The sequence below is a fragment of the Molossus molossus genome, unplaced genomic scaffold (assembly GCF_014108415.1).
Source record: "Molossus molossus isolate mMolMol1 unplaced genomic scaffold, mMolMol1.p scaffold_m16_p_6, whole genome shotgun sequence".
Taxonomy (NCBI): domain Eukaryota; kingdom Metazoa; phylum Chordata; class Mammalia; order Chiroptera; family Molossidae; genus Molossus; species Molossus molossus.
The window spans coordinates 22,425,114-22,437,274 of NW_023425399.1; the positions used below are offsets into that span (position 1 = coordinate 22,425,114).

The window sequence follows — 12,161 nt, forward strand, 5'->3', positions numbered from 1 at the left end:
CCGGCCCTGGTCGGTTGTGTGGGTGGCAGCCACTCGATGTGTTCCTTTCACATCGATGTTTCTCTCTCTCTCTCTCTCTGTTCCTCTCTCTCCCTCCCACTCTACCTGAACAAAAAATGGAAAAATGTCCTCGGGTGAGGATAAAAAAAAAAAAAAAAGAAAAGAAAAAGCTTCCTCTTGCCTCCCTCCCCAGATAGTTCTCATCCTCCTTTGGCAGTTCTCCTAGAAGGCTCCCAAACTTATTTTGATTCAGTGATAGCTGATGAGCACCCTATTACTTTCAAGGCACCATACTGAGTATTATAGAAAGAGGGGTAGGGAGATACCACACACACACAAAAATGTGACCCCAGATAAACACCTCACCTTTCTGGATCACAAAAGGCTCACCTCTAAAAAGTGAATAGTATCTTCTGCACAATGTGGCAATGGGGATTAAATGAGAATCTAAGTGAAAACACTTACATCACGTCCTAAGCTTTCCTGTGGGCCAGAAACTGCTAGTCACTCTGACAAACCATGACAAAGAAAACACTGGTATGAAACGCTCTCTCTAGGTCTGGACCTGAGAGGCAGTGTAATAATAGATGTTAAGAGCCTGGAATCAGGAATCACAGATGTGGGTTCAGCTACTTGCTGGACAGCATAAAGCAAATTACTCCTCCTCTAAGAATCTAAGTCTCCTCATTTATAAAATGAAGATGCTATCTCTTAGAGACAGAGTGATATATTAAATGACATAATGCCCCATCAAGCACTTAACACAATGCCTAACATATAGCAAGTGCCCAATGGGCATATAATTATTACTATTCTTAGAGACACTCCATTAGAAGGGGATGCCAGGCCTGGTGAACCTTCCTTCAATGGGCCTCAGAGTCCTTATCCCCCAAATAGGGCAGAGGCCAAGCTCTGCCCTGTAGCACCCTACAGCCCTGTGAAGAAGGGATTGGAAAAGCACTGTTCATATCTTCCTAGTAATTATATAAAATTACCTTGTTCATGTATACATCTTCTCATTTCCTGTCTCCCCACCACAATGCAGACTCCTGGAGAACAAGCCTTTGCCCTCGAGCTCCTGGTGTATAGCCAGACCTTAGTACAGTACCTAGCACCTAGTAGCCGCTCAACAAATACCCAATGAATAAAGGAAGGAGTCCATTGAGCTGGCTTAGTTTCTGTTATGCACTGCGTTAGAGCTTTCAGTATGTAGCATTATTCTTGTCCCCATTTCACAGATGAGTGAACTGAAAAGCTCAGAGAGGTGAGAGCACCTACCCAAGGTCGCACAGCAGGAAATCGAACCCAGGGCTGAATCAAAACCCTAACTTTTAAGCATCAGACAACACGGCCTATTACAGTGGGGGTTCCCAGAGCTCCCAGCAGGACTCGACTCAACCACACACACTCCCTCCCCAAGTCCACCACCCCGGAACCTCCCACCACCTCTTTCCGAATTCCACACTTCGGCCCCGGCCCAGAAGCCCCCACGCGCCGTGGGGCAGCCCGGCTTCCGGCCCCAAACCCCGCCCCCCGGGCAGAGAGGAGCGCGCGCCCCCCAACCCAGCCCGCGCGCGCCGGGTCACGGCCCCGCCCTTCCCCCACCGGCCCGAACCGTACCGCCGTGAGGAGCGGCCCGGGCACCGCCCGCGGGGCCCACTGGCGTCCGCCCGGCCTGAGGCCCTCCCAGCCGCCGCACCGTGCCCGCTGCCCCGTGCCCACTAGTCGGCTCACCGGCTCTTGGCGGAACCACGTCCACTGCCGTGCCCGGCTCCGGTTCCGTCTTCGTCTCGTTCAAACCGTCCGACCCCGCCCGCCCGCGCGATGACTTCACACGTTTCCCCCCCGTTACGCGTCTACGTAAAGGCTCGTCATCGCCCGCCGGCTCCTTTTATAGAGACTCAGCGCGCGCCGGGGGCGGGGTCAGGTCCTTGATCGACAGCTGAAGAGCCCAAGGGGCGGGGTACCGACTGCCAGGGCAATGCGGCCACGTGGTCTACCGCAGCCAATGACATCCCGCCTCGGACAAGGTGTGACTCCGCCCAGAAGGCGGAATCCAGTTACAAATTCTCCTCCCCAGCAGTAAAAAAAAAATTGGTTTTACAATGAATTTATACCAAATTGGGTTATTAAATAAAGATACTTAATAGGGGCTTTGAAGGAAGACTTTAAAAAGTCACCTCTGAGACATTCGTGACCCTGTTATCTCATCATCCGTTTATTTTCTTGTTAGTATAAAGTCATGTTATTTGTTTATACCTTTTTGTGTGCCTTTTCATAAGTTCCACGGAAGCAAAAATTTTCTGTCCTGATCCACTGCCTGTGTTCCACTGCCTGATACATAGGTTCTGACAGACTTGCTGAAGGAATGACTTACACCCACTTTACAGAACGGGAAACTGAGGCTCAGTGAGGTCAATTGACTGGGTCGGCATCAGACCAGTTTCTTGGTCCAGATATCATTTATTCATGTGTTCAACAAATATTTATATTCCCTAGTCAATCAGGTCCTAGGGATTGATGGTGAGCAAAAACCAGACAGCCTCTGAGCTCTTAAAGTTTACAGTCTGGCAAGGGAGGCACAAGTCATAACTAATGACACAAATCACTAATTACAAACCCGACATAGTGCTAGTAGGGGTGGTATGCGGCAAGGGTGATTGCACCTCATTGCACGGAGTAGGATTCTGGAGACCCTTTCTGGGCCAGGTCTCACCCACTTAGTTGCTAATGCCGGGAGAGATGTTGAGGGAAGAATTCAGGGTGGGGAGCTGAGACAGGAGATCCAGTCTGGAGGCATTTCAATGTGAGTACTGCTGGTTGTCTCTGTGGTATGTAGGGCGGCAAGAGTATATCACAAGGAAAACTGACTTCACCTGAGTATAGTAAGGCTTCCCAGAGATGATACTTGCCCTAAAAGATGAGATGTTAAGAAAGGGCAAACAGCAAGAGCCCTGTACCCAAATAATTATAGGAATAATGGTAACATTAGCATTATAATGAATTGATAGGAAGCATGGATAATCAAGTAAAGATATTTAGCCCTGGCCCGTTTGGTTCAGCGGTTAGAGCATTGACCTGCAGACCAGAGAGTCCCGAGTTCGGTTTCCGTTAAGGGCACGTATCTCAGTTGCAGTTTGTCTCTGGTCCTGGTTGGGGTCACATGGGTGGCAACCACTTGATATGTCTCTCACATCGATGTTTCAATCTCTCTTCCTCTCTTCTCTCCCTCCAGCTCTATCTGAAGATAAATGCAAAAAAATGTTCTCGGGTGAGGATAAAAAAAAAGTAAAAACATTCAGAAGCACTTAGGAGTATCTTTATTGGATTACTTATGCTTCATATCAAAATGTGTTGCCCTCATTTTATACACGAGGACATTAAGTTTCCAGCAAGCTAATGAATGTCATAAGTAGCAAAGCCAGAAGGTCTGGGTTCAAATCCTGACTCTGCTAGGAGTTAGAATTAAATGAGATGTGTAAAGTTCTTGGCCACTCCTAGCACACTAGTATATGCTCAATAAATGCTAGTGATTTCTGAGCACCTTTTGATTAATGTCAATATGCAATTAATGGCAGTTATTTTCAGCATTACCTAAAGGCCATTTTGGCTAGAGGGCAAGGCATTAGTGTGATGGAGATCAGTGGAGACAGTCAAGTCAAGAAGAGCATCAGTGCTAGACTGAGTTTGGACCTAGTTCTGGAAACACAAGAGGTTTCTGAGCAAGGGCCTCTGAGATAAAATTCATCTACCCTCCCAGGAGATAGTTCCCAGAGAGGTGAGAAAGGGGCATGTGATCTGCTCAGAGTACATTCTTTTTTTTCTTTTTTCTTTTTACTTTAAAAATATTTTTTTCTTTATTGATTTTAGAGAAAGGAATGGAGAGGGAGAGAGAGAGACAGAAACATCGATAAGAGAGAACATCTATTGGCTTCCTCCTGCATGGCCCCTGCTGGGGATCTGGCCCACAGCCTGGGTATGTGTACTGACAGGGAATCGAACCGGCGACCTCTTGGTGCATGGGTCAACGCTCAACCACTGAGCCACACAACTGCTGGGCTTAGAGTACATTCTTGTCCCAGAGAAGGGGGCTAGCACGGTTATCTGGGTCTTACTTTGGTAAGCCTTGACTGCAAAGGGCCAAAGGGTAAAAATAATAAAAGAATTTCCACCCAGAAGGAGAAATAGCTTTAAAGACTGTAATATGCATCTTTGAGCAACTGGTTTTTTTTAAAGGTTTATTTATTTATTTATTTTATCCTCACCCAAGGGCATTTTTGCATTTATCTTCAGATGGAACAGGAGAGAGAGAGAGAGAAACATAGATGTGAGAGAGACACATCGAGTGGTCCCACCCATATGACCCCAACCAGGGCCGGGGACAAACTGCAACCAAGGTATGTGCCCCTAGCAGTAACCGAACCCAGGACTCTCCGGTCCACAGGTCAATGTTCTTAACTGCTGAGCCAAACCAGCCAGGGCTCCAGGATTTATATACACACTTCTGTTTGTATATTTCACAATTAAATTCTTAAAAATAAAAAATAACCAAGTGCTATGTGTGATTCTTGAATGGATACTGGTCAAAATAAAGTTATTTATTTATTACATTTATTATTTCTTTTTCCTCTATAAAGGTATTATTGGAGCAATTGACAAAATTTAAATAAGGTCTGTAAACTAGATAAAGAAGTAAATGAATGTTTATTACCTGATTGTGATAACGTAGTGTAGTTATGTAAAACAACGTCTGGTCTTAACGAAACACACAGTGAAGGATTTTAGGGTTAAGAAACATCATGTCTGCAATATACTCTCATATGGTTCAGACAAAAAGAATAGAATGATAAAACAAATGTGGCGAAAAGTTAACATTTGGGAAATTTGGGTGATGGGTATTTTTTCTGATGTATCTTCTCAGGTAAGGAAAACAAAAGAAAAAACAAACAAACAAACCAATGGGACCACATCAAACTAAAAACTTTTTGCATAGCAAAGGAAACCATCAACAAAAGAAAAAGAAAACCTACTGAATAAAAGATATTTGCCAATAATAATCTGATAAGGGGTTAATATCCAAAATTTATAAAGAACTCTTATAACTCAATACCAAAAACATAAACAATCCAATAAAAAAATGGGCAAAGGGCCCTGGCCAGGTAGCTCAGTTGATTAGAGCATCATCCCAGTATGCCAAGGTTGTGGGTTCAATCCCCAGTCAGGCATAAATAAGTGAAACAATAAATTGATGTTTCCGTGTCTCTCTCGCTCTCTCTCTCAAATCAATCAATCAATCAATAAAATTTTATTTTAAAAAAATGGGCAAAGAACCTGAATAGACACTTCCCCAAAGAGAACATAGAGATGGCCAGTAGACATACGACAAGATGCTCAGCCCTGGCTGGGTGGCACAGTTGGTTAGAGCACTGTCCTGATACATCAAGGTTGTGGGTTTGATCCCCAGTCAGGGCACATACAAAGAATCAACCAGTGAATGCATGAACAAGTGGAACAACAAATCTCTCTCTCTCTCTCTCTCTCTCTCTCTCTCTCTCTCTCTTTCTCTCTCTCTCCCCTCTCTCTCTTTCTCTCTCTCTCTCCCCCCTCCCTCCCTCCCTCCCTTCCTCTCTCCCTCTCTCTCTCTGAAAATCAATAAATTTTAAAAAAGAAGATGCTCAATGTCACTAATCATCAGAGAAATGCAAATTAAAACCACAATGAGATATCATCTCACACCTCTCAAAATGGCTATCATCAATAAATCAACAAACAAGTGCTAGCAAGAATGTGGAGAAAAGGGAATCCTCGTGCACAGTTGGTGGGAATACAGATTGGTGCAGCCACTGTCAAAAACAGCATAGAGTATCCTCAAAAAAATTAAAATGGGCCTGGCTGGTATGGTTCAGTGGTTGAGCGTTGACCCATGCACCAAGAGGTCACTGGTTCAATTCCCAGTCAGGGCACATGTCCAGGTTGCTGGCTCAATCCCCAGAAGGGCGCGTGCAGGAGGCAGCCAATCAATGTCTCTCTCTCTCAATAATGTTTCTATCTCTCCCTTCCTCTCTCTCTAAAAATCTATTTTAAAAAACTACAAATGGAACTGCATTATAACCCAGTGATCCCACTTCTGGGAACATACCCAAAGAAACCTGAAATACTGATTAGAAAGAATATGTGCACCCCTATATTCATGGCAGCATTATTTACATTAGCCAAGATTACCCAAGTGCCCCTTAGTAGATGAATGGACTAAAAAAGCTGTGGTACATTTTACACCGTGGAATACTATATGGCTGTAAAAAAAAAAAAAAAAAGGGAAATCTTGCCCTGGCCAGTTTGGCTCAGCAGTTGAAGCATCGGCCTGCGGACCAGAGTCCCGGGTTCAGTTCCCACTAGGGGCACGTACCAAAAAAAAAAGGAAATCTTACCTTTTACGACAGCATGGATGGACCTGGAGAATATTATGCTACGTGAAATAAGCCAGTCAGAGAAAGAAAAATACTATATGATTTCAGTTATATGTGGAATCTAATGAACAAAATAGAAACAGACTCATAGATACAGAAAACAGATTGACAGGTGTTAGAGGGTAGGGGGTTTGGGGGATGGGTGGGAAAAGGTGAAGGAATTAAGCAAAAAACAAAAAAACTCATAGACACAGACAACAGTATGGTGATTACCAGAGGGAAAGGGGGAGGTCGACTAGGGTAAAGGGGGATAAATGGTGATGGAAGGAGATTTGACTTTGGGTGGTAACCACACAATATATAGATGATGTATTATAGAACTGTATACCTAAAATCTATATAACTTTATTAACCAATGTCACTCCAATAAATTCAATAGAAATAAATAAATAAATGTAAGAAATCAATAAAGTTAGCCCTGGCCAGTTTGGCTCAGCAGTTGGAGCGTCGGCCTATGGACCAGAGAGTCCGGGTTCAGTTCCCACTAGGGACACATACCAAAAAGAAAAAGAAAAAAATCAATAAAGTTAAACAGAAGGGAGAAAGGAAGAAAGAAGGTAGAAAGTTGGAGCAGAGGAGGGAAGGTAAGCTGGAAGAAAGTAAAAAGGGAAGGAAAACAGGCAAATTGTACCCCAGGCTACAAAGGGCAGCAAGTAATTTCAAGCTCCAACAAAACAAACAAACAAAAAAAAAACTATACAACAAAATTAAAAATAAAATAAAGAGATCTATGCAGGTGAGACCAAGAAGCAGTAGTAGACGTTGGCTTCACAGATTCCACCTCACAACTCCTTTACTACTAGCTGCATGGCCTTGGATTTGTTATGGGAGCTCTCAGTCTCCATCATCTTACCTATAATCATGGTGATAATAGCCTCACTCAAGCGTTCTCTAGCGGTAACAATAAAGCAGGGGCCATTTGCTCAGCACTTACTACCCCCAGCACTCTCTCATGCACTTCACATATGTTGGATCATTTGATTTACACATCAGCCTTAAGAGGTTGATATTATTATCACTGTTTTACAGTTGAGCAAACTGAGGCAGAGAGACTATGAACACCTAAGGTCACAAATCATGAGGGGGTAAACAGAAAGGACAAAGGAAGAAAGAAGGTAGAAAGGATGGAGCGGAGGAGGGAAAGTGAGCTGGAAGAAAGTAGACTGGGTGCCCATTCTAGCTGTAGAGAGGAATCAAGGACCAACTCAGGTCTGGAACAGAGGCTCACTCAAGAAGCAGCAGTTGGCAAGAAAACCCTAGGAACTGAGGTCTAATGGGAGACCTGTCTGCTTGGTGCTGACCACCCCCACACACCCCAAATAAATAGCCACGGAACTGTCCAGAGGCCAGTCCCTGCACCCCCAGATCCTGTCCACCCCCATATACTTTCCCTAACAAGGACTGAGGGTCCCCTGTGGGGCATGGTGATGGATATAACTTCAATACCAGATGCTGCTGTTGCTACAGCACAGCTCCTAGGCAACACCTGGGAGAATATTACCCTGTCCTTACTTTTTAAGACTTTATTATTAATACATTAATAAATAATTAATACACTACTAAATATTGGATGTTACCATCACTACTGGCACGACTGGCACCCATTCACACTGCGTCAATGGCTTGCTTTATCACAATACCATTCAGTGCGTGTGAGGGCTTGCTGCATGCCACGCACCAGGCAAAGCACTTTACCCAGATCATGCCCTTGAACACTCACAGCAGCCCTAGGAAGTAGATAGTATTTATGATCCCCACCTTTTAGAGATAAAAACAAATCAAAACAAAAACTCCAAGAGTCACCTGCCCAAAGTGTCCCCAGCAGCATGCCTTCCCTGGATACAGCACCAGGCAACTGGAAGATTGCTTCAGAAAAGGCCTACCTGTGATGCACACCCCAACACTTCTGCCCAGAGCAGAATGTTCATCACATCCTCCCCTTGCCACTGAGCCTGCAGTCACTCCATCCAAACCTGGCCATCTTGAGGAAACACATAAAGAACTGCCCCCCCCCCCCCCGAACAGGTCTCTCCCAGTCTGCCCCACAAGCAGGCCAGGAGACCAAGGGTCCCTCACCTGGAAGGCTGCTCCATCTCCTCGTTTGAGTTTTCGAGGCCAGGGCTGCTTATTTTGCTTCATCCTGTCCTGGCATTTGGTGCAGCACTGTACACAAGATGGCTTAACAGGGCAGCCAAGGCCCCTGGGGTCTCAACACCTTAGAGAGGAATGCTAGCCCAGATTGCTAATTGCCTATTGTCTCACCATAGCGACTCACGCCTGGACTGTTCTAGCCCAGCAGCACCTAAAAACATCATTGGTTTCTCATTCTCCACTCCAACTCTGGACCATACCATTTATGAACTCGACCTTACAGCACAGGCACACAACTGTAATCGTGGAGGTGGCTAGGATTATGACCTATCTTACACATGAGAAACAGAAGCTCAGAGGTGCCGAGTCCAATCAACACTTAGTTGATAAACTAAATGCAGATCCCCGTTCACACACCTTTCTCCCTCAGCATGCACCAGCTGACCAACATTAACCTCTGGAGGGGTATTTAAATCTTTGTGGGCTCCTTTTCCCTGACCCCATGAAGGTAGCCTTACTGAAAGGGGACCTGGCCCTTAGACTTTAGAGGGTCTGCCTGGGGCAGGCCAGTAGTGTGTGGGTTCTTGACTTCACGCAGAAAAGATTTCACAACAAAAGTACAGGTTACTGATGGACTTCCGGTCAAGATGGCGGGCAGGTAAACGCGGTATCTCATCCTCCTACAACCACATCAAAGTTACAACTAAACTACAAAACAACCATCATTCAAAACCGCCTGAAATCAAGCTGAAGGGAAGTCCTACAACTACGGAATTAAAGCAGCAGCCACATCCAGACTGGTAGGAGGGGCGGAGGGGGGAGGGGCTGGTCCCACACCCACGTGTGGTGGATAAAAATCAGGAGGACACCTCAGCTGGGAAGGTCCTCCCTGAGGACTGAGGGTTCCCTGTCCCACACCAGACGCCCCGCTCAGGGTTCCAGTGCCAGGAAGAGAAGTCCCCATAACCTCTGGCTGGAAAAATCAGCGGAACTGAGGCTCAGGGAAGCTGATGCAGCTGGAGCCCCAGGCAGCTCCTTAAAGGGCCTGCGCACGGACTTATCTGACTCACTCCCTCTAAGCTTGGAGGGGAGGCAGCTGGAGAGGCACCAGAGACATACAGGGAAGAACTGAGCTGTTTGGCATTGGAGAGAGGGCTGGAGAGGGGGCTTTCTCCGGGAAAAACATGCTGTCAGAGGACTTTGTTCCTTTGGTGAGCCCTTCCCTGGGGCGGCAGACAGTCACCATATGTGGGACTCCAGCAACCTGGCTTACACTGGTAGCCCCGCCCTGGTGATTCCCTGAGGCCCCGCCCCGCCCCACCCAACTTTCAGGCCCACCCAACTTTCAGGCCCACCCAAGCTGTTGCCAGTTGCTTAACCATAGGATTGGCCTGTCTTGGATCCTGCTTCAGGTTTTCCTAAATTCTTTCAAACAAGCAGCATCTTGTCTCAGATAGCCCAATACCTCTCATTAAGTAATACACAGAAACAAACAGAGAGGCAGTCAAAATGAGGAGACAAAGAAACAGTCCCAAATGAAAGAACAGAACAAAACCCCAAGAAAAGAACTAAGCGAAATGGAGATAAGCAACCTAACCGATGCTGAGTTCAAAATACTGCTACAAGGGAGTTCCCATAAGATGCTCAATGAACTCAGTGAGGGCCTCAAGAGCATAAAAAAGAACCAGTCAGAAATGATGGATGCACAGTCAGAAATGAAGGAGGTATTAACTGAAATAAAGAATAATTTACAGATTCAATAGTAGAGTACGTAAATCCAAGATGCAAACCATCGATTTGGAATATAAGAAAGCAAAAAATGCCCAATCAAACAGCAAAAAGAAAAAAGAATCCAAAAAAATGAGGAGAGTGTAAGGAGCCTCTGGGACAATTTCAAGTGTGCCAACATTTGCATCTTGGGGGTGCCAGAAGGAGAAGAGAGAGAACAAGAAATTGAAAACCTGTTTGAAACAATAATGGCAGAAAACTTTCCTAACTTGGTGAAGGAAACAGACATACAAGTCCAGGAAGCACACAGAGTCCCAAACAACATGAACCCCAAGAGGCCCACACCAAGACACATCATCATCAAAATGCAAAAGGTTCAAGACAAAGAGAATCTTAAAAGCAAGAGAAAAGCAGTTAGTTACCTACAAGGGAGTTCCCATAAGACTGTCAGTTGATTTCTCAAAAGAAACTTTGCAGGCCACAAGGGAGTGGCAAGAAATATTCAGAGTGATGAAAAGCCAGAACCTACAACCAAGATTACTCTATCCTGCAAAGCTGTCATTTAGAATCGATGGCCATATAAAGAGTTTCCCAGACAAGAAAAAGTTAAAGGAATTCATCACCACCAAACCGTTATTATATGAAATGAAGGGTCTTTTTGAAGAAAAAGATAAAATATATGAACAAACAAAATGGCAATGAATACATATCTATCGACAATGGAATCTACAAACAAAATGAACAGGCAGAACAGAAACATTCTCATACAGAGAACATTTTGTTGGTTGCCAGATGGGAGGGGGGTTGGGGGAATGAGTGAAAAAGGTGAAGGGATTAAGAAGTACAAATTCATTCTAGACTGACAAACCTCGAAGGGAAAGGGGTTGGGGGGTGGGAAGAAATAAACCAAAGAACTTATATGCATAACCAATGGACAGAGACAACAGTGTGGGAAAAGGCGGGAGAGGGGCGGGAGGGTGGAGGAGGGGGGTCAATGGGGGAAAAATGAGGAACATCTGTAATACATTCAACAATAAAGATTTTTTTTTTAAAAAAGTACAGGTTACTTTTATGGTACAGCTATTAAAGCTGGGGACAGTGAAATAAGGGCTTAGCATAGAAGCAACAGGAGAGCCTAGTCTGGGCTGCTTTCTCCAAAAATGTTATAGGAAAAGAATAGGTTGCTTTAGCTCACTGGGAAGTCAAGAGGAAAGGGGGCCTTGGAAACAAGATCAAGGGGTTAGTCCAAGCTGCCACTACCCATTGCTCCCCTGGTGGAGTCTCATGGGATCCTTGAGTTTAGATGTGTGCCTGAGGGGGAAGAGAAAGAAGGAGAAGGCATAGGTGTGCTCTGGGGCCTTCATTTTGTTTCTAAAGGCTGGGAGTTCAGGGGAGGATCTTAATAGAATATTCATCAGTTTATGCTGGGGTACCAAAATGAAATTTATTCTCTTAATGTCACCTCTCCTTGGGTGTGGTTGGCACAAATTGATTTCTGCAGTCTCCCAGAGTAGGCTATTTACCCTCTGGTTAGGGAAAAGTATAAACCATTGACTTTTTAAAACTTATCGGTTTTTAGAGAGAGGGAGAGAAACACCCATTTGTTGTTCCATTTATTCATTCGTTGGTTGATTCTTGTGTCCTCACCAGGAACTGAACCCTCAAACTTGGCATATCAGAACAATGCTCTAAGCAATTGAACTATCTAGCCAGGACTTAAACCATTTACTGTTAAGTGTCCTTGGTTTAAAGATAGGATTTACTAGAGGGCTGCAAGCTGCCTGGCTGTTTGTCTCAATTTCCCTATCCCACTTGCCAAAAAATGTTCCTAGCTTCTATCCTGCCTCAGTGAAACAGGAGGATTTGGCATACTGG

General features: G+C 45.0%; 1 protein-coding gene across 3 annotated transcripts in view; it reads right to left on the bottom strand.

Annotated features, from left to right (window-relative positions):
* MAPRE1 (microtubule associated protein RP/EB family member 1) overlaps positions 1–1,835 on the bottom strand; it is a 34,452-nt gene extending 32,617 nt beyond the window's left edge. The window contains exon 1 of one of the 3 annotated variants that reach the window (XM_036244662.1): positions 391–408. The gene's annotated coding sequence lies outside the window, so the exon portion shown is untranslated. The other 2 variants (XM_036244663.1, XM_036244661.1) reach the window with 2 other exon arrangements.
* Between the last annotated feature and the right edge of the window lie 10,326 nt (positions 1,836–12,161).